General features: G+C 36.1%; 1 protein-coding gene across 3 annotated transcripts in view; it reads left to right on the top strand.

The window, feature by feature from the left end:
* LOC145674559 (protein bric-a-brac 1-like) overlaps positions 1-22,334 on the top strand; it is a 1,152,100-nt gene that overhangs the window by 245,538 nt on the left and 884,228 nt on the right. For all 3 annotated transcript variants that reach the window (XM_081744738.1, XM_081744734.1, XM_081744736.1), the window contains one exon: positions 16,826-16,873. The gene's annotated coding sequence lies outside the window, so the exon portion shown is untranslated. The remainder of the gene's footprint in view (positions 1-16,825; positions 16,874-22,334) is intronic.

Genomic DNA, 22,334 nt, shown 5'->3' with positions numbered 1-22,334 from the left:
ACCCACTAGGATCGCAAAGTTTTGAGCCAAGAAAGATGGCGAAAACTAAAGTAGCCAATCAGACGATGGCGAAAACTAGAATAGCCAATCAGACGTGCCGATGCTTGGTTGTTTTTTGGCTCCATTATTTAATAGGATGAAGATATATATGGGCAGATCCTCTATTTTATAAGATCCTTGGAATATACAGCGTGTCCATAAAAATATTATCATACTTTAAAGTGGTATTACGTCGCTTTGGATAATCATATTTAAATGGAATTGGTCACATTTTAAAGAAAAACTCAAATATTTTTGAGCATGTCAACAATGAACAACAATGCCAATAATGGACGTGATAAAACACTGAAAAAGTGAATTCACTCATATTTACTTTGTGATTAGTCGATATGGGTTCATTGTTGGATATTTAGCAGACAGTTGCTGTTCCTGAGGTCACTTGGGAAGCTTTTATGTTTCTGTACTGTTATGCCGTAAAGTGCTAACGTAAATTTATTTTCTTTCGTTGTGTGTTGTTCTTAAAGAATAAGCTTTAAGGAGTTTTTGCGACCTCACAAGAAAGAAGTTGGTGTGTTTTTGGAATAACACAGCACGCAGAGTCTGTGCAGGTTCAGCGTGCTTTTAGGCGAAGGTTTCAACATCAGGCTCTTACACATATGTAAATTTTGAAGTGCTACCGTGATTTTGTTGATCGTGGCTGCATATGTCAAAAGGAAAGGCCATTCAGGGAGACCATCTGTCAATGCGGGAATTGTGAAACAAGTGCGGTAGGCATTTGTACGTAGCCCTAAGACTCGGGCCCACATTCAGTGTCTATGAGGTATAGTAAAAAAAAAAAAAAAAAAAAAAAAATTGAGTTTTTCTTCCAAATGCGACTCATTTCATTTAAATACGGTTATCCAAAGCGACGTAATACCACTTTAAAACATGATAGTATTTTTATGCACATGCTGTACATTTTAACAAAAGTAACTTGATAAAAACCTAAAGTGAGAAAGGGCCAAGTGAGGTCGAAAAGTCAGCAAAATCGGTCAAGTGGTTTAGGAAGTGTTAGAGAACAAACATCGTTACACTAGTTGTCAATCTACTACAAGCCTGTAAGTAAATTAGTTTTTTTTTTTCTTTTTTCTTTTTTTAATACACATATCTCCAGTTTGTCACTGAAAATAGCATATACCCTGTAATAAATCATAGTTGTGTTAGCTTGAGGCATCTCTTAATGAATGCATTCAGATTCTTATGAACTAAAAGCCTTACGTTTAATAAGATATTATTTACCACGTTTCTTTTGTTCGTGTTACAAATACGTCGTAAGAGTGTGTCTTGACACACGCGTGGCTTATCAAAATATTCCGGCATGACATTTTCTTAATGTTAGAAACCTTTTAAAGGCTTTCGCACGCAAACAATAAATTACACTTTTAAATATCCACAACAGAGGACCCAATAAAATAATTATGTCTGTGTGAAACGCAAATTAGACGCCAAAGGGGCTTCCGAGCGCAATTTTATCGATTGTGGGAATCTTGTTGTATGCCAAAGAATAAAATATGCTTCAACAGAAGATCACTTTATTCTTTCAGTGCTTCGTTTTCTTTTTTTCATTCATTTTCTTTTCATGGACTTAATGGGTAAAAGATTTTTTTTTTGAAAAAAAAATCTGGTATTATTAGTTCCTTGGAATCATTAGGGCCTGACTATACGAAGTCATATGATCTTAGATGAAATATATTCATAGAATCATGCATATTCAAATATCATACTAAAAAAAATGATTAGCTAAATGACTTACTTAAAGAAAATAAATATACAAATAAGCTAGATATTCTGTCTCATGAGCAGCTGCTAATCTCTTTTTATATAGTGAAAAGTAAGTCATCCTAATAATAAAGCAGTCACGGTTATAAGTGTTACTACGCTTACTACCGCTTGCCTGCCAAACAATAATAGACGTCGTTACTTTTGCTATCGCTTGCCACCTAATGCTAATAGACGTCGCTACTTTTGTTATCGCTCGCTACCTAATGCTAATAGACGTCGTTACTTTTGCTATCGCTTGGCTACGTAATGCTAATATACGTCGCTACTTTTGCTATCTCTTGCTACCTAATGCGAATAGACGTCGCTACATTTTTTATCGCTTGCCTACCTAATCCTAATAAACGTCGCTACTTTTGCTATAGCTTGCCTACCTAATGTTAATAGACGTCGCTACTTTTACTATCGCTTGACAGGTTCATGCTAATAGACATTACTACTTTTGCTATCGCCTGCCTGTATAACGAAGTCTTTAAATGTGATTAATTAGAGCTTTTAATTAAGCTCGATTTTAAGCTATAGTGTGCAGTAGGCAAAACGCTGGGGCGGATTAACTAGTATTTATTAAAGCTCTTTTTTTTTTCGGTTTCGTTGCCTGCCTGAAAATTAGCACCATTTTGAATCTACCATTTATGCGTATGACTGCAGGTATAACGACAGTATGCTCGTTTCTCAGCCTCCCCCCCAACAAGAAACTAGATAGTTCATTGTCAGATTTTTTTTTAAATAGACCTATCAACGGTATATTCTCTTTCTGATTTTCAGTTAACCGCGTAGCGTAGTCGCTTACGCTCTCGCCTTCGGTGCGAGCGGTTTCGGGTTCGGGGGCACTCGGCCGAAAAAGTGTAAAACGTTTTTTCAGGCCAGCCACCCTGAGTGAGGTTTTCCTGGGTTTTCCTCATCCACACCAGGCAAACGCCGGGGTGGTACCTAACTTATAGGTCCCAGGTCGCTTCCTTCTTTCCCTTTTTTCGCATAGTGTGCTCGCCGAAGGACTTCATCCCTCAAACTTGATGAACTAACATGGCCGTACATAGGGATGTGCACTAGTCGATACACATTTTGTATAATTCGAGACTAATCGAGACAAACGTATTTCTCGACTCGAATTTTCAAGTCGAGATAGAAGTCGAGTCGAGACTGCTCGTAAAAATCTCGACACGATTCGAATGTTTAGAAATTTTTTCTATGTTTTTAAATATTATTTTGAAGAAAGTATTCACTCAGAAACAGCCTTGAAACCAATTCCAGCATTCATTTATTACTTTAGAAAGGTACAGAACGCATGAACTTAATAGTTAATCTTTCGAGATCAAGATTTAATTTTCAGCTCAATTCAGTTAATTAAAACTAATAATTAATGTCAAGATATTTGATTGTACTTCAAATATAATAATAATAATAATAATAATAATAATAATAATAATTGATTATCTTTATCTAAAACTATGGCGATAAAGTGAACTTCATAAATTCTCTGAATGAGCAATTAGCAATCTATAGTAATTTAGCATAGTTACACAATTATTGTGTTTTCCTTCCCATGAACTCAATAGGGCTACATAACTTCTGGATTATTCACTTCCCTAACTATTTTGAGGTTTTAATGTGTTGCAGCATATCACGACTTACGGATAATATATAATGTAACATTTGTTGTACATCATATATTATGATACGACATTATTTTACATAGTATATTTCAATAAATGGACTGCTTGGACGCCAAGAACTAGTACAGATAGGTACATTTCACTTCTGTAGATAGGTATGTTTAAAAGGATTTTTGTAAACACTAAATCATAAAACAATAAACTACATAGAGTAGTTATGGTTTTGGTTTCCGTCATAAAAGAAATATAGAATGTTCATGAGATATTGAACTTCAGCTTTCACGCCTGGAAAATTTCAGTTTTGGAGTTAGTCCACTTGGCATCAAAGCAGTTCACTGTAAGATAAATACACTCTTCACTTTACTATAGTAACACAGTTGTTTAGCATCCTGGGATTTCCAACCTCTCAAATGAAAGCTGAACGATTGCTTGATACATGCTGACTATATAGGAGTAATAGTGTATTAAGTTTTCGAGCTTTTGTGCTTATCCGTATTTATACAGTGATATAATTTTTAATATGAATTTATTTAGCTTTCTTTTCTTATTGACTTAACACCGATTTCTCTCTGTTATCATGGAGGTGTTCATTCACTAAACATTGATTCTGCGCACTGCTGAAGGAAAGATGGGTTTAGTAATTTTTATTTTCCGAAATTAACGTCTGAAATGTATTTCATTTACTTACTAATTGAATCATAACTAACCAATTAAATCATAATTAAATAGAAGGGTTATTCTTTTAGGATGGGAAACATATTGACACCCATGGCCGTAATCAGGTTTTAAAATTTGGTCGGACAGACATCATTTTGGGTCAGACTCTTAAGTATTCTTTTAATAAACAACACTGAACAAACTAAACAGTTGTGTTTTAGGATTGTAGAAAACGACCTCGAATTACGTTCAAACACAGTTATTATTTATTTCTCTGACTTGAATCTTTACATTACAGTTGTTTTTGTATAATAATATTCAAGAGTTTTCTCGTCATGATTAGTTTCGTAAACAATTCAGTTATAGTTATTTGGTGTTTATTTCTAAATAATAAGTCCTAATACAATTTCGTAAAGCTGTAATTCTTCCTTAGTTTGTATCACTTTAAACAATGACAAATACAAAATGTTAAGGATGTTGTATCGGTGCAGTACCAGTTTTTCACGTTTTTCAAAGTTTTCCAAAAGCCGAAGAATAATCTTTAATTTCAGATATTTTAGTTGTTACAAATTACTATTTCATAATGTAGTCAATGTTTATAATTACTGGGCAATTAGGCGTCTAAACTAATGACATCATAATGGAGTCGAAACCATAATTTTAGTGGGCGATAAGAAACATTTCGCCAGTGCTTTTACAATAAATAAAAATTTTTAAGTATTAAAGAACAGTGGGAAGAGATTTTATATTAGCCCTTTTATTTATGGGATATGAGTATTTTGAAAAAAAAAACAACTAAAGAATAGGTTGGCGAAACCACAAAAGATTCGTAAAATAAACTTTCTTATAAATACAATGCGTTCCTTACCTTTTATAATTGCTATGCTTACGTTCTCCATAAAAGCAGAAATTCTAGTTTAGTGATACTTTACACAAGATCATGAAGTGGATTCCAATTTAATTAAATGCAAAATATAATACAATAATCCACAAATATCGCCTCAAGTGAGTTGAACGATTTCTAAACATTAGTGCGAAGCCGGGATCTGCCGTTGCGGTCGATTTGCAGAGCTTGAGACAAGAGTAAAGTGCGGATCCAATGATGTAAATGAGAATTCCATATCCGAGATGAGTAAATTAGTTTGTGCCAACTTTGTCTTTTTTATATATTATATCAATGATCATGATATCATCTTGTGAGTGCAGTTCATGACATTGTTTCACTACGTGACAACGTCGCAGATTAACTTGGAACCATCAGCATTGCTCTACGAATCCATCAAACAGTTACATCGATTGTTATGTTAATAAGTGGTGCTTGTGTCAACGTGCATCAACTTTAAACTGCTTAACTCATTTTGTTTCGTAAAAGACATTCCAAATTTTATATTTTTTTTATTTGTTATTTTTGTTCTACATTGAAGGTAAAATTGAGTGAAAGCAAATATTATTAAAATTACTCAAAATTTAGGCTCACAATAGGCACTTGAAAATTGCCTATTTTAAAACCACGAGTACACTCGTTCAAGATATAAATAAACATATTTTATTGTTGGTGTTCCTTTTTGAAGACTTATTGGTGTAAATAAAGCTAAAACGAATGTTTACAACATGTTGTATACAGTTTGTTCAATTTATTGAAATTTAGTGTGACAAAAATTTAGGATGAAACCTTCTACAAAAAAATATTAAAATCCCGAATATGTACGTTCTACAATAAGTATTACCAAATTATACTAGAATATTATGCAAAAGCAAAGGAAATATATATTGAAATGCATGTGAATTTATTTTAAAATATTTTTGAATACAATATCACATGCTAGTAATTGAATGGCAGAGTTGGATCTGTATGGAAGGCTGTAAAACAGGATAACACACACAATGCTACTTCCAATATTCTCTAATAAGCATAAAAAAGTGCAGTATAAGTATACATTCCATTCAATTTATATCGCAGAACTTTGTAATATTATGCAAGAAAATACCATTCTGTCGAAGAAGAAGAAGCAGCAAAGTTAATTTTTGATACACTGTACATGTACTATTTTACTAGGGTCATTACGTAAATAATTAATTGCCTGAACCTCAAATTACTAGCTGAAACTGGTGAAATGAATGTTGGCAGCATCTAGCGGACACCTATGTACTTAACCGAACGCAAGCAACGTAAGAATTTGTTCTTTAAATGTACAGTCAGGCTTTTTTGCGCTGCACGAATATACTCGTGGTCATAATTTATAGGCAAAATAAAAATCCCGAGATAATTCGTAATTTTAAGTTAAGCGGTTAACTGCTATCTAGAAAGAATCAATGTAACTGTTTGATGGATTGGTAGATTTACTCTATTGGTTCTTTATCTGCGACGTTGCCACATGGTGTAATTCGTGTCTATAGACGAGGATCCGAAAGGTATACAATTATAGAAAACCCGGTATATTTTACGCTTCTAATCAAAGCAGTAAAAGTGCTCAAATTATTGCACTTAACTTTATTCACGAGTATTAATATCGAAGATGAGTTAATATTTTTTTCTTTTAGTTTTGTTATACTAATAAATTAATTCCAATATGAAAATTAATTAACAGTTATTACAATAATGGAATCCTAACTCATAAGAGGAAGTTTCCAAAGCGAAAAGTTCAACAAAGTAGAAATGCTTCTTTCACCATGAGTATTAAAGACGGGCAGTGGTATTACATTCAGAGCAGTTCTCAGCATAAATCCTAAAATTCGATTCCGACGCTGAAGGGAAATCAACGTATCCATCTGAATGAAGGTCAGAATTTACAAACGCATAATGATGTAAACCCAAATAGTGAGGTGATCTCATCTGGTTGAAGACAATGAAAAGCAATATGATTTCGTTAATTGTGGTTATATATTCTGGAGTGTTTATGAAGTGTTAAATTCCAATGTACTTCGAAGTTCTTTTGGTTTGCTCTGTACATTAAACAATGGTACATTCTCCGCGATATATTATCCAGTAGCTGACATTGCTAAAAATGATTTAGTTTGAAACAAAAGTCAAATAAGGAAAACCAAAACACTCAATACAACTTGGAATTGAATCGAATCAAAATCGGTAAAATTTAGAATAGTTCTGAGTAGGCCATAAAGAACGCTAGTGAATGTCACCTACAATGTATCACTTCATTTTCCAATTCTTCCTACTTTTCCAAGTTGCCGTATTAAAGTTCACTACTGCCTATTCCATGTCTTTGAATATACAGTAGCCGCTCTTTAATCCACCTCGTTCGGGATCACGCCTTGACGTTCAAACTATTTGAACGTCAATATAGTTTGAACGGGAATACCAAGGATTAAAGAAAATGCAACCGGTTAGCACATGTACTTTAAATGTTTACCCAAAATTTCAATCTGTATGGACGATATAAATATTCGACTCTACAAAGCATTCGACTCTCTTCACCATCTTTTATAATATATGCTAGTATTTGTCTACCTGGGGGCTCCGTCCCCAGACCCCCGCGTTTACTAGACATCGCATCTCTTACGTATTTGGCTTTGTATTAGTAGTGAATTTCCTGCATTTGCTCTTTTAATTACATATCTTGAATTTAGTGCAGCTAGGGGCTTCGTCCCCTGATCCCCGCGTTTACTCAACCTACGGCCTTGCACCTCTTAAACCCACAATTCTACCAAATTTCAAGTTTCTTTTCCTATTTCAACTATCTAAAAGACAATATTTTGTATCTCAAGAAAACGTCCATTTAAATAACAAGGAAATTTTTTCATCTCCCCTTTAGACCCTTTAAAAACTAAAAATATTCACTTGTGGCTAATTTCCTGTATTTTAGTCCTGGGAGGCTACAATCATGCGAAATTTCATCATTCTAATCCTACCGGAACTGCCTAAACATTTGGGGGTGTAGAAGATTTTTCAGTTCTCCATAAAACCACTCTAGAAATGGAAAGGGAGGCGCAGTGGCTCATTGGTAGAGCCTTCACTTCCGGTGCTTGGGGTCCCTGGTTCGATCCCAACTCGCGCCGTGTGGACTTTGTGGTGGGTTTTCTCGGGGTTCTCGGGACCGTGCTCGTGGGTTTTTTCGGGGTTCTCCCGTTTCCTCCCACTTTCTTCATTCCACCATTTCACTCATCTCTCATCATCACCGTTTCCTTTAGCCTAACCGGCATAACCGTGGGACGTAAAACTTAAAGATTTCATTTGATTTCATTTCTACAGATGTAAATTTTTACTTTTGGCGATTTGCTGACTTAACGCAAACGGAAGCGTATAAGCGTACTGAATTTCGAGATTTTATTCCAATACCAAGTACTTAAAATATGATATTATAGGGGGGAAAAGTCAATTTAAATGACACAGGGAATTTCTTCATCGCCCCCTTAGACCCCCTAAAATATTCACTTTTGGCAATTTTTCTGTTGGTTAGTCCCGAAAAGCTACAATCATGTAAAATTTAACCATGTAAAATTTATTCAGTTTTGATAATTTTCCTGTGGATTAGTCCCGAAAAGCTACAATCATTCGAAATTTCAACTTCCCACGTCAAGCGGAAGTACCGCTTTATTTTACGGCAGTTCATGTAGTTTTGTATATAGATAGGATTCAGATTTTCAAAGACCCAGTAGTGAAATATCGCATTATGAAGTTTCTGCCTTTGCTGTTTTCAAAACGATTAATTATCTCTAGTGTTGCTAATAGTGAGAGTCACGTGTTTACGCTTATTAGTTTTATTAATACTTGAAAATTCGCATTGTGCGTTGAGAACATTTTGCAGCATAAGAAATCAGGATTAAGAATGAGATTTCTGGGCTTTCAGTATCTGTGGCCATGTTAGCCCCTCACACAGTGCTTAAACTGACATTAGATGAAGTGACGGTATGGAAGAAATATGTCCTCTTAGAGCAGTAATTTTGACAGAACCCTAAAGAGCATCTTTACTTCTGACATTTTTGCACCATTTTTGACGTGAAAATTTATAGAAAGAAAGAAAGAAGGAGAAAAAAAGAGAGAGGATTAATACGTTAATGTTTTACTCGCCACTATCATCAATGAATATTGAGTATTCAATGAGTATTCAATGAGTACTGTCTTCCGTTGTATTCCATTGTATTGTATTGTATTGTATTCCACTAGCATTTAATGATTCTTTCCAATCTAATTTCCATTTTCGAAAACTTCTCATGGTCTCGTCTCCTGGTTAACACTAATTTTCTTATAATTGTAGACACAGATGTCCAGACAATGTGAAAAGAATAATTTTGATTTTTTTTAAAGAGTCCTGTCAACGCCATTGGCGGATCCAGGTTAAACATTTTAGGCGGGTGGTACGGTAGTTAAGAATTTTTTCAGAGGGGGTGGAATTGCACACACAAATGTTGAAAAAAAATCAAGAGCACAAATTCTGTCGTTGAATAGGGTGATAGGGAACTGATATTTACTTTTGAAGCAGCAGCAACGAAATCTTTCATCCTACAAACATATTTGTTGATTCAATGCTAACGTCGTATTTATTTCTATGTGTAAGATTTTTTTCTGCACGCAAATTACAATTTAAATCAGTTATTATTTTTTTTACCGGTATGCCACACCGGCCGATTTTCGAACTTTCGGACGCATAACCGGCTTTAAGCACTGCCTCACGTGTGGAGGATTACCTCCTTCGGCGATCACACTATCCGAGGAAAGGGAAGGAAGAAGGGATTGGGAGGGAAGGAATGAGGATGTTAGATACCATCCCGGCATTGACCTGGTAGGAATGAGGAAAGCCCCACTCAGAATAGCTGCCCTGAAAAAGCTTTTCTACTTTTTTCGACCGAGTATATTTTGCAATGCAGTACATTGTGTGAACACGGTTGGACTATTGTGCAAACGTAATATTTAGCCCGGTAGAAAACAGAAAGCATTATACTGGAATGAAAACTGGCAGTGTGATAAACATTGACCGTAATTTAAACGCGCGCAACACAGTGGCAGAACCGGATGGTCAAGGTCAGTAAGCACCTGAAAAAACCGCAGTCAGTAAGCACCTGAAAAAACCGCAGTGACTGGATCCGTGTCGAATTCCAGAATTTCTCGAATCGTAGAATGCTGGATTAAAGAACACCTACTGTAATTATGTTTTTTTATGTCAGATGTCTTAAAAATTTAATCTTTCGTGATTTGTTTATATAGATTGTCAATTGGTATTCTATGTAGCGGCTGTACATTCGAGCTTCGTACAAACGCAGGAGTTAGTACAAGCAAATCCCACAGCCAAACTGAAAGATTTTTCTTTGATATGTGAAACATTTTAACAAAATATTTCATAAAAATTCGTGATTTAACGACCAATGTTAACGTGGTCGTGCACACCCCATAATTATAATTTCAAAATGAGTTATAGCTGGTGTAAATAAGTGAGTTTTGTTTTACATGATGGGTCGCGGTGGCTCAGTAGTAGATCGTTCACTTCTGCTGCATGAGGTCCTTGGTTCGATCTCAGCTCGCGCCAAGTGAACTTTGTGATGGACAAACACCGTGTTTGTTGGTTTTTGCGGGGTTCTCCCTTTCGTGTTATCTTCACTCTAATCTGTCTACTTCTAAAACTAGAACTAAAAGAAATCCACTAAACTTCCGATTTGAATATGTATCTCCATAAAGCAAGAATGATAAAAGATAGCGTGAAACGCAGTGATATAATTCTTGGTAGGAATACGCTCGATCGTTTTCAAAAGTATAGCGTATACGCAAGACAACTTGGAGTATACACACTCTAGTATATGCTCATTCTTTAGTAAATTTAAGGTGAGTATACGCTGGACTATAAAAAATTTAGGTGGGTATACGACGCATACCCCCGTATACGTCCCATTACATCCCTGGTGAAACGTGTATCTTTTTGTAATCGATTTAGTGTTCCAAGAATATGAACCATATTTTCTCTTAACACCCTATTCAAACGGGAAAGGACAGAAATCAGCCACTTTTGGATTTAACATTAACCCAGATATGCCTACCGTCCTTTTAAAAGGACACTTTGCAATACTGACTTTAAGGCGCCCTTGTCTATGCTCTATCAATCCAATGTGCTTATACGTGCATGTGCCTACTGTCCTTTTTAAAGGATACCCCCTCCCGGTGAAACTGGAAGTGGGGGATCATCTTTTTTTTTTGCCTTTTTTCGTCATAAGGCAGTAATATGAGGTAAAATAAAAAAGATTAAAACAATTAACAGTAGAATTTTTTCAGGCATAACTGGGTTAAATGCTGTAGAGTAAATAAAAAGTAAAAGATAGCGAGAGATTTTTTTTTCGTGTAATCAATTAAGCATCTCACCAATATATTCCATCTCTACTCTAGTCTCTCCACTGAAACCGGAAATGGTAGAATTCTACTACCACATCCAATTTCAATATTAGTTAAGAAAATACTCCATACAAACCACACTTCTTAATGTGGTATACAAACGACACTGCAGCATGATAAAATTAAAACCTTGAATATTTACAGCAAAATGAGGATTTCTTGTAACTGTTAAACCCAACTCTCTTTCCTTCATGACCCGCTGACTAGCACGCGTGTTTCTGCTTTGAGTATTCGGATCCCACTTTAAACAGTAGCCTCGGGACTGTAAAGGAAATTTGAATCTTAATTAACCAATCATATTGTAATATCCCGCAGATGGTTCTGTTAACAAACAACCTACGCGTGCTTATGTTTAGAAGCATTAACCATGTGCGTCCTCCTACGAAATTACTACAGTGGCAGGCGATAGGAACACCAGTGACATTACTGGTCATGTGACGACGAACGACCACCAGCGCCACCACCACACTGCGGCTGGTCAAATCCCCTTCCTTAGCTTGCAATGGAGCTCTAGGCCTCCTTTCCCACTTGGCTTGTAGTGGAGCCTTTCTCGGGGTCTTTATCTCTCTCTGCTCGCGGTGGGAACATTGAGATTCCTTGTCACAATACAACCAAGCTTGCATTTGGAGCGTCGTGGTAGTCCTTGCCCACTTAGCTTGCAGTGGCGCATTATCGGGCCCTATCCTCTCTCTGCTCGCCGTAGAGGTTGTGTGTTCTACCCCCCTCACTTAGCTTGCTTTGTGAGGAATCCTTGCCGAGACTGTCAGGTCTAAGGGACGCCTATTTTAACCCAAGCTTTACAGAATTTGTTCCTATTTTGTATTATACTGTGTTGGAATTTTGTAATAAATTTGTTAGTGGGAGAAATCGGTTTCCGAGTGTAATTGTTCTAACTATCAAAAACTTTACGATAGGTTTTCCCCGATTGGGAATTTTGGAACCCATAGAAAGTTTCAGCCAATGTTAAGAAACTCTTGTGTAAGTAAAATTAAAACGTTAAAATGAATCCAATCCATTCCTTTTATTTCCCCCCTTTTTTTCACATTCAAGTGAAAGTGATGTAATTGAAAATATCAGTGCAAATAGGTGCTGAGTTTGTTTTCCTTCATGTGGAAAATTAAGGAGAATCACTTACGCCTCTCTGTTTTGATCTGTAGAATATATATATATATATATACCAACATACATGCAATATATATATATATATATATATATATATATATATATATATATATATATATATATATATATGCAATCATTCACATGTGATGTTGGCAGACATCAATGGCCCAATGATCCGATTCTACAAATGCATTCTGCAGTCCCCGCGTCAACACCAGCGTGTTTGTTGATTGATCTCTATCCACGCCAAACAGTTTACGCTGAATGCGAGGTAAACAAAGTGTGCGAAAACCCACGTGAGGCAGGCAAAACGGGATGGAGTGACACTAGGTAATCGCTTGGAAATGGGTCAGCAGGGAGATTGAAAAATACTAATAATAATAATACAAAAAAGAACCAGTGGAATCGTGTTAGCAGCATCGATGTGTATGACTGAGTGACCATGTAATTATTTGATACATTGATATCAAAACATTGATGATACGAGAAATCGATCATCCAAGTCACATCTACGTATGCATATATTTATAACTACACACTTTTGCATGGACATATAGTGGAAACGATAAGCAATCAGGAGGTGGGGGAAATTTAAAAAAAGACATCCCATGGTTATTCACACTGCATATTAATAGTGTTAATGTCAGTATTGAATTTACATTTTCACACGTACGAATGTTGAAGGAGAAATGGATCCATTGCCTGTAATTACGCAGATGCAAGCTCACTGTTTAATGCACTAAAATAAAATCAAACGGACCTAAACAGTTCGTGTAAACAGGGAAGGGTTAACAAGGACAGGCCATGGGATCAACAACTGTGTGCATAAAAAATAATATATTTTTCATGCACCGTTCCTCATCACTTGTACACGACTAATTAACTAAGCAGAACAAACAGAAAAATAAACATTTGGAACTCTTTTGCAATAGCTAGAAATTAATAATCATTTTAATCGATAGATATATTTAGCTTCCTGTAAACATTAAATAAAAAATCCACCTGGCATATACAGGGCGGTCCATTTATAATGATAATAGTAAATATTTCAAAAATCGTAAAAGGCAGAGATGCCAAATTTTGCACCAAAAAACTATATAGAGAGAGACAACGTCCTAGGTATTTTGTAACATCACTGGATGAACAATGTTGCTAACCCAATATAAAGCCTTTCAAAAAATTCAAAGTTTTCAATCTCTGTAACTTCGTTCCTATTCATTCGAAAAATGTCATAGCATGACCATGGTATCCAACGCTAATGTATTTTAGATGTGCTGTATCCTGTCCGTCTCTGTTGTGCTGTGTGTGTGATAGAGATTTCCAAACTTTGGATGTCTGTGATACTATAACGTCCTTAGTTTGCAACAGGGAATAATAAATGCGGTATTTTAAGTTTTCGTTTGACATGTTGATTTGAAATATGTAATAATCTGACGTAGTGCCATTTGAGAAACATAATTTTATATTGGGTTGGCAACTCTGTTCATCCGATAATGTTACAAAATACCTGGGACGTTGTCCCCGTCCCTATAGTTTCTTGATGCAAAATTTTGCTTCTACCTTTTACGATTTATATGTATAGGGTGTTTTAAACAATACCGACAAGGTTTTGCACGTAATTTCTGACACCGAAATGAAATGTATAGAATAACCTGGGTGTAGAAATGTTTCCTTTCAGCATTATGCTCACCCTAAAATATGTCGAAACAATGCAAAACTATCCATTTCATTTTCTCGGTAGATTTGACAGTCCATGTTTTAGGTTGTTAATGAAGCATTTATTGATGAAATATGAACAAAATGGCCGTAGTCGTTTGCGAGAAAATGTTCTGTAAAAGAACCTCCAAGAGCAAAGACCCCTTCTGAATTTTCTGTAGGAAACTGACTATTGTTTTAATTTTTAGAAATTTGCCATTTTTTAAAATTTTCATCCTCCAGTAAACTGCCCGTATTTTTAGGGTTTAGGAAGACATTTCAAAACCCGCATTCCAGGAGAATGTAAAAAGAAAAACTTAAGTTTAAAATGTGGTACGAATACCTTGAACTGAATTACTTATAGGTGAGTATACGTTCATTAAGAAAAGAGAGAAAAAACGCTTTTCGGTAGCTAGAGGTCATAAAATGTGTAAATCTGATTAATTTTTAATATATGTATATCACCATCATTTTTCTGTTTTGTTGTATCTCGAAGGTAAGAAGTGATCATGTAGGCGTATGAGAACGGTCGATTTTCTTGTTCCATAATCTGTAGGTTCCATATTCGAATTCCGTGGTCGGCATTGGTGATTTTTTCAGGTCTATGCTCACTTGTGCCATGTAAATTATGTCCTACTTCATTCATCCTACTAAATTATGTCCTACTTCGCACTTCATTCTTTTTCCTTCTTAAAACTTGTCATTGTAAACTTGTCTTTGTCCAGTGTCAAAGAACTGCATATTTGCTGTATTAGGAACCTTGGTAGCACAACAGATGGAAAAACAAACTAAGCAACGTTTGGAAAGCGAAGTTGAAGCTCTGCGGCGCACAGGGTCCGGATTTTAAATCCCAAAATACATATTTTGGTGGCATCTTTGCCGTTTGAAAGGATTGTTTTTGAAGGGCAGATGCACACACGTGGCTGTCGATTTCAATCTCGGCGTCAAACTCATCAAATCGGAATCTCGCTCAGGTTGCATGTAATAACAGTTTACAGTCGCACTCTATTTCATTGTGTTTGTAGTTAGGTCTGTTTTAATTCTTCCAAATGGAGTCAACAACAAAAATCCAAAATGGAGTCCAAATGGTGTCATCCAGAGCCTATATTTAAAGGTATCTTACCGATATTCACGTGAAGAAATGAGGAAAAACTATGTTCAAAAACACGGTCTCTCGGTTAAGAAACAAGAACGCTAACTATTAGGCTGCGATTGCTACGGTTCTAGAGACATTTTTGGCTTTTTCTGAACAGTATACGCGTAGCTCAATAATAAATCACATGCCTACCTTCTGTTTACAGCTTTAAGGTGAATTTAAAATGGCTGATTTCAGGATTGCGCTAGGGACACGTAACGCACTCTGTTTCATCTCCCTTCAGGGCTCTGTAACACTACGGTAGTTATACGGTCCTAACCTTAACCAGTGGACGGAACGGCGGAGCTGAGATACAGAACTGTGAACAATTCAACAAGCATCGTGTCTCACATTCACCCGAGCACGTCTTACTTTGGGGCCTTATTGCGTAACAGTTTGTGTTTATTCAACGCAAAATCTGAGTTTAATTTTGCGATATTAGATATAACAGTTATAGTTGATTTTTGCAAATTTTGCATTGCGTAACGGTCTGCAATTGTTTTGCGGAGGCTGGCACGAAATAAGTCCCTTGGTGTCTTTACTTGTCAGTAATATGCCTTCTTCCCTGGCCTAGTACATCTCCGGACCTAACCCTATCAAGCACGTGTAGAGCACGGTGAAACGGCGCCTGATCACCAGCCGGGCTGCAGCAACTACCACCTTCAAGCTACACCAAGATATCCAGTGAGTGTGCGATTGCATACCCCAAAGAGGGGGCCGCTGTGGTGGCTCAGTGAGAGAGCGACCCAGCTCGCGCCAGATGAACTTTGAGGTGGACAAACACCTTGTGCGTAGGATTTCTCGGGGTTCTCCCGTTTCCTTCCACTTTCTTCATTCCACCATTTCATTCATTTCTCATCATCACCGTCTCCTTTAGCCTAGCTGACATAACCGTGTGACTAAACTTTAAAGACTTCATTTCATACCCCAAAGAGAGACACTTAGCATCTGTATGATTGAATATCTTCCTCAACAGATGTTTATGTGGCTTGTCGGGAGTGCTTGGCTACACGTGCTATTGAATACTGTATGTTTTTGAACGGTCTTTATAACAAGTTCGGAATTTCTCATGCACGCATCTTGTTGTGTAGACAACAATGGGGTAGATTCGTATATTTTTACTGAGTATTCATTAATGAATTTTAAGCAGTTTATTGTAAAAGTACGAGTACCTAGGAATGGTATTCGCTATTTAGGGTTCGTTTTGTTATCCCCTGTAATTTTAATTTTGTCGATTTATTCCAACCAATGCAGTAAACTATAATAGCTAATAATAGAATTACTGTAAAAGGGGTTCTGAATTTATTATTATTATTATTATTTTAAAAGAATGTAATCACGAATAGGTAGTTAAAGGAAATGAAAGCTTATGACAGTTAAAATTATAATTTAAGGACATTGTCTTGTGACAGTTTGACTTAATTATTAACTGTGTATTTCTCTATTTTATAGGCAAAGCCGAAAGAACATGTACCATTGATGACAGATATTTCCAAAGTGGTAAGTACGAGAAAAAAATGTAATTTTTAACAGTAATAATAACAACGCAATAAAATACGAGGCGGCAGTGAAGAAACCAGTGTAATACTGCCTGAAGAGTATTCGAAATGTCAGGAATTCTGTTAATTTAAGGCGTGGTCGTTGTTACTATTAAAAACAAACAGATTATTTTCCATCTGTTTTTTGAATTTCCTTTGAAATGTTGGTATTGGAAATGGGTCAATCGGTATATCAAGAATGGTTAAAATTTTCTTACAATTGTATTCCTTTTTATCTGTGTGTATTTGTTTGTTTGCGTGTTGAGAAGCGAGTTATTTGCCTATTTGTCTGTAAGTTTGAATTTCTCACGAGCACGCTACTTACTTGAAGCGGAACTTTCTAGTTGGATCGCTCAAAGGAAAAAGGCGATACCACAAATGGCTCAAAATGACATGGATACAGTAATACTCAACCTGAAGTGGATTAAATTAAGATATAACTAGCTGAACCCTCGTTGTCTACACAGCGCATCATTTATATATGAACATGAATTTTCTTGTCATTGCCCACAACATCTGTACATGTCCCTTTACAGACACAAGTGAAAGACGTCTTGAAAAAATCGGCAAGGGGTACCATAAAGGAGAGATTTTTTTTTCGATTATTTTTTCAATATCTCACATTGTTTGCAAGATTTGAGCCTATTTTGTTGGAGTTTCTAATTCGTGTATGATCAGCGTTTTTCTTCTTGCATGCAGTATGTAATAAGCAAAGAAATTACATACACAATTAATTATAATGTCAGCTAAATGTGATGTTCATTGTACAAAATACTACGAACATTAAAGATTCACCTTGGACTGGAGAAAAGGTTATCCTTCGTTTTTTCTTATGATTTGGCCATGAAACAAACGCCTGAGAGAGATACAATCCATATATACAGTTATGTTGTGTTGGAATGTATAACTCGTACGATATGACGCTTTAGTATTTAAAAAAAATATTCAACATATTCATTGTATCCATAAAAGTGTAATAAAGAAATAACGGCCATGTTTTATTTGGACAATCTACGCAAAATTTGCAATCGATCAGTGAAAACGTCATCTTTCTGGAGCCTGTAGTTTCCTAGATCTCGTTGTCGAAAGGATTCGCCTCAAACATATAAACCTGCACAAACATATAGTTCAAAAGAACTCGAAAGATGGCAGCACAATTCATTTGCATTGATTTTGGAGAAGACTTATTAAAATACAAATGTTTTGAACAATACTTTTAAAAATTAAACGTTATAAAAAGTTTTATTTAAACAACTTATTTAAAGTAGACATTCTTTAAAACATTATTTGTCTTTGTTGAACGTGTCATCACAAATAACCGTAAATGAAAAGTTTGAAGTCATAAGTTAAAAGTTGAAGCTAAGGTGCTTAGACTGGTATTCTAGCATTTTAGTAGGTAGATCCTAAAATAAATAAATAAATTCCTCGTAAACAGGGGAAGGAAAGAGTGGGAGCCACGTCAAAATAAGTGATCCACCAACGGAGGACGCCCAAAACGAAAACAACACTGACAAAATCTAATTCACGAGAGTGCAATTCATATTCCGTTTGTACGTATTTCTAGTCCAATTTAAGATTGCCATAGTGAGGAGATTCTATAATTGCAAAATGGTGGGAGAAATATGGCTTTACAGAATTCGGTTATTTCGAGAAGTTGGGTAGACGTATGTATATAAGTATTCAGTTTCGAGTCGTCCTCGGCTGGAAATTGAATTGACTTGAAAAAAGAATGTCCTTAGCATTTAAGAAAAAAATGTGCTAAACAAAGTGGCTAGCCTTTCGCTCAGAAAATACTGTTGCTTGCCGCATAGTCCTAAGCATGCCTCCCAAAATTTAGTGGTGAGCCAATGTACCCATGGAAAAATCAAGAGAAGAGGTCCTAGGTATACCCGGACCATGATCACTGAACCAAGGACTGAGGGGCGCAAAGTATTCAATCAAGTCAGGCCAATACTACTTTGTGCTAATTACTTTCAGTACATCTTGTGTCTACGTACATCATTGAGGGATGTTAGCAAGCCAGCTGTAAATTAGCAGAAACTGTTATGGTTTGAAGAAGTTTTTTTTTTGAATCAAGTTGTATAATTTCAGATCGTGAAGGCACGTGATACTTCCAAACATTTTGGAATTTGATATTGAAACCGGAATCATTTTCAGTTCAATAGAGGATATGGGTGGAGGTAGAACTTACTCTTTGGATGCCGAATCCATACTTTAAAAATATTTTGCTGTAGAATTGATATTAGTAATGAAATACTTTGTATCTCTTACACCTGAGATGGAAGAGAGTTATAGAAATAAAACATATTCTTGGATCTCTGAATTCACATTAAAATGATTTTCACGAGCTTGTATAGCTCTCGTTGTATGCTGATCCAATACTGAAACTGTAAACGGGGTGATCTATCTCTTCCGGTTAGTGTTGCCCAGGGGACGAGAAGTAGATTCTTTAAAATTCGAAACGAGACAAGAAACATTAATATTCTCGACTTGTTTTCGAGACGAGACTAGCCTCATTGGCAACACTAATTCATCCCCCAAACACTGATTTATACGAGGGGCAGTCAAAAAGTTCCCTGAATTTTACTGTGGTTCTTTATTACCACGATATAAGTCCTCTTACTTAATCGCCTTCAAGGGAGGCACCTTCATAACATATACACTTCCTGCACCGCTCCTGCCATTGCTGGAGACACCGACGAAAGTCTTCTTTTGGTATCTTCCGAAGTTCAGTCGTCATGGCGAAACGTGTATTGGTGCTGTTTTCCTTAAAGCACTGGCACCGTAAACTGAATTTAAGGCTCTCAAAGTAAGTATTTGAATCGATTTCCCCCGTGTGCACCTGAATTTGATGTTTGGGCATTGTTTGAACCACGATATTGCACCAGTTGATAACTACATACTCCTCCGTTTAGGTACACTACTTGTAAATTGGCTGTTATAACCTCATCACACTTGTCACATTCATAACTAAAGCGTTTTTCACAGTCCTTTGCACCTTTCAAAAAACAAACCGCGTAACTTGATGTTGTATGACTGCGCGCACGACTATTTGCTGATTGGTGAAGAGGGAATTGTTTCGTCTGTTTCCCGCAATATTTCTGCTGCAGTACGTGCATGTATTTCTGCTACTGCGATGTGCATTACTCGTCTCACTCTCACACCATTGCCGTGATATAGGACAAAATACCCAATATTATATAATCCCCCTTCCTTTAAGAGCAACTGAACATTGTTATTTTTCTCCAAACTGTAATTATAGATGAAATTACAATGAGTTATGCCAAATTATCAACTGAACGATAAAGAGATGGCGCTGGTATGTAACAGCAGCATATTTATCATTATGGGAGATTATTTCTTTTCATCCATTACCTAAATCATTACGCATTTTCATGAAAAACAAATGATACTTTTCCCCCCTTAAGTTCAATATATTGATGCGCTTTCAGTACTACAAACTAAATAAGTAAATATTCTATGAGAACATGAAAATTAGCTATTATGTCTTAATTTTCTTTAAGTGAATTGAACAACGTTGATATCGTTTGATAAAGTATTTGCTTTTCTTCTACACTTACAAGTTTGCCTTGTTTATGTTTAACAGAATAACTCGAAGCAGCAGGTAGCCTGCTGGCTTCCTTGGGCGACATCTTTAAATTGTGGAGCGCACTTCGCGTATTTTGCCATTTGTTGTAACACTTTTTTCTTACAAATTCGATTTTGGTTCAAGATTTCGATCCTATATAGATACATACTTTGAGTCGGATCCTAAATGTTCTTACTGTGCCTTAACAATACATTAATTACCATAATACATTGCATTTGTTGTGTACTATTTGCTCATGGAAGAATAAACTGTTACTAGTCTCATTTTCAATATTGCTAACTCATAGTTATTTTTCAGTTTTTCACAAAGAACGATTGTCAAACAGATGTCATTTCATGAAAATGGGCTAAGAAAATGAAAAAGAGAAATCAAGTGTACTAGCTGTTCTTATTGAAGATAATAAGTTCCTTATAGTATTTCAGATCTTTGACGTTTCATTAGAGATGGGGAAAAGTCAATTAAAAAAAAAGAGAGGGAGAGAGAGAGTGAGTGAGGGGGATAAAGAGAAGTTAAAGAGGATAAAACCTGTTCTAGTGATTCATTACGAAGTAATATGAGGCTAATTTTTTCAGTTATAATTTGTATATCATCTTTTTAAAATGCGATCAAGAGCAAATGACCATTTAAAAGATGCAAAAACCGAATATTCGGTGCCAGAAATGAAATAATGAACAAAGGAATCTTCAAGATTTAAGAGTTTTTATAATATTGGATAGGAATGTTCATAACTTTTGAGTCTTATTTTTTCTGGCTGCAGTGAAATTAAGAGGATGTACTATGTGCATGTTAAATAATGTGTCTTTATTCCTATGTATAATCTAAAAGGTTTCTTGGAATTTGGTGAATAAGATGTGGATAGAGTCTTCATACTCTGATGACTAATATTTGTTTATGGCCTAACTTTCCTGTCAGATATCAAATGAAAGGATAAGTCACGATGATTCAAAATATATTTTATAGGTATTTTATTACATATAACAAAGGAAATAAAATAATAAATTCTGTATTCAATAAATAAGTAAACTCAGTAGTTTTCAAGTTCTTGCAGAATGAATAATTGCTTGTTCCAAACACTCGCTCGCCTGTAATGGAAACGTACAAGGAGCTCAATTTTGAAATGAAATGAAATGAAATCTTTTGAGTTTTACGTCCCACGATTATGCAGGCTAGGCTAAAGGAGACGGTGAAAATGAAAACATGAATGAAATGGTGGATTGAAGAAAGTGGGAGGAAACTGAAGAATCCAGAGGAAGCAAACGTACACGGTGTTTGTCCACCACAAGGTTCACTTGGCGTGAGCTGGAATCGAACCAGGACCCCATATGCCAGAGGTGAACGCTCTACCACTGAGCCACCGTGGCCCCCCAAGAGCCCAATTTTAATAGAAGTCGTGAGTACAACTGCACATGTTTCTAGATCTGATAATTAACTCCTTTGTGACTATATGATCCGTGTACTCGTCATCGGGCGGGAGACCCGCGTTCGATTTCCAGAGGAAACTCATGTAGTTCGGATCGCTCGTTCGGCTGTAGGTCCAAACCTCATAGAACCTTGTTGTTGAAGGGGACGATAAACTTTAATCCATCCAACCAACCATAGATCTGCTAGTAGGGCCACTAAGTATTATTATGTAATGGTGGCTCTGAATCCTAACATTTTAGGCAGATTCTCAGCTAGAGGAAACGTTAGGAGTGGGGATAGTAAGTTTTAGTTGTAATTTACACTGGTAGAAGAAATGCAACGTTCTGCACTTCTTCCTCCTGGTGCGTGTCTGCGTTTACATAGTAGTTCAAAGATTCAGGAGAGCAGTGCG

Source organism: Thermobia domestica, chromosome 17 (assembly GCF_964235325.1).
Source record: "Thermobia domestica chromosome 17, izTheDome1.hap1.1, whole genome shotgun sequence".
In the NCBI taxonomy this organism is placed as follows: domain Eukaryota; kingdom Metazoa; phylum Arthropoda; class Insecta; order Zygentoma; family Lepismatidae; genus Thermobia; species Thermobia domestica.
The sequence above is the reverse complement of the archived record's forward strand: the minus strand, read 5'-3'. Positions and strand labels throughout refer to the sequence as shown.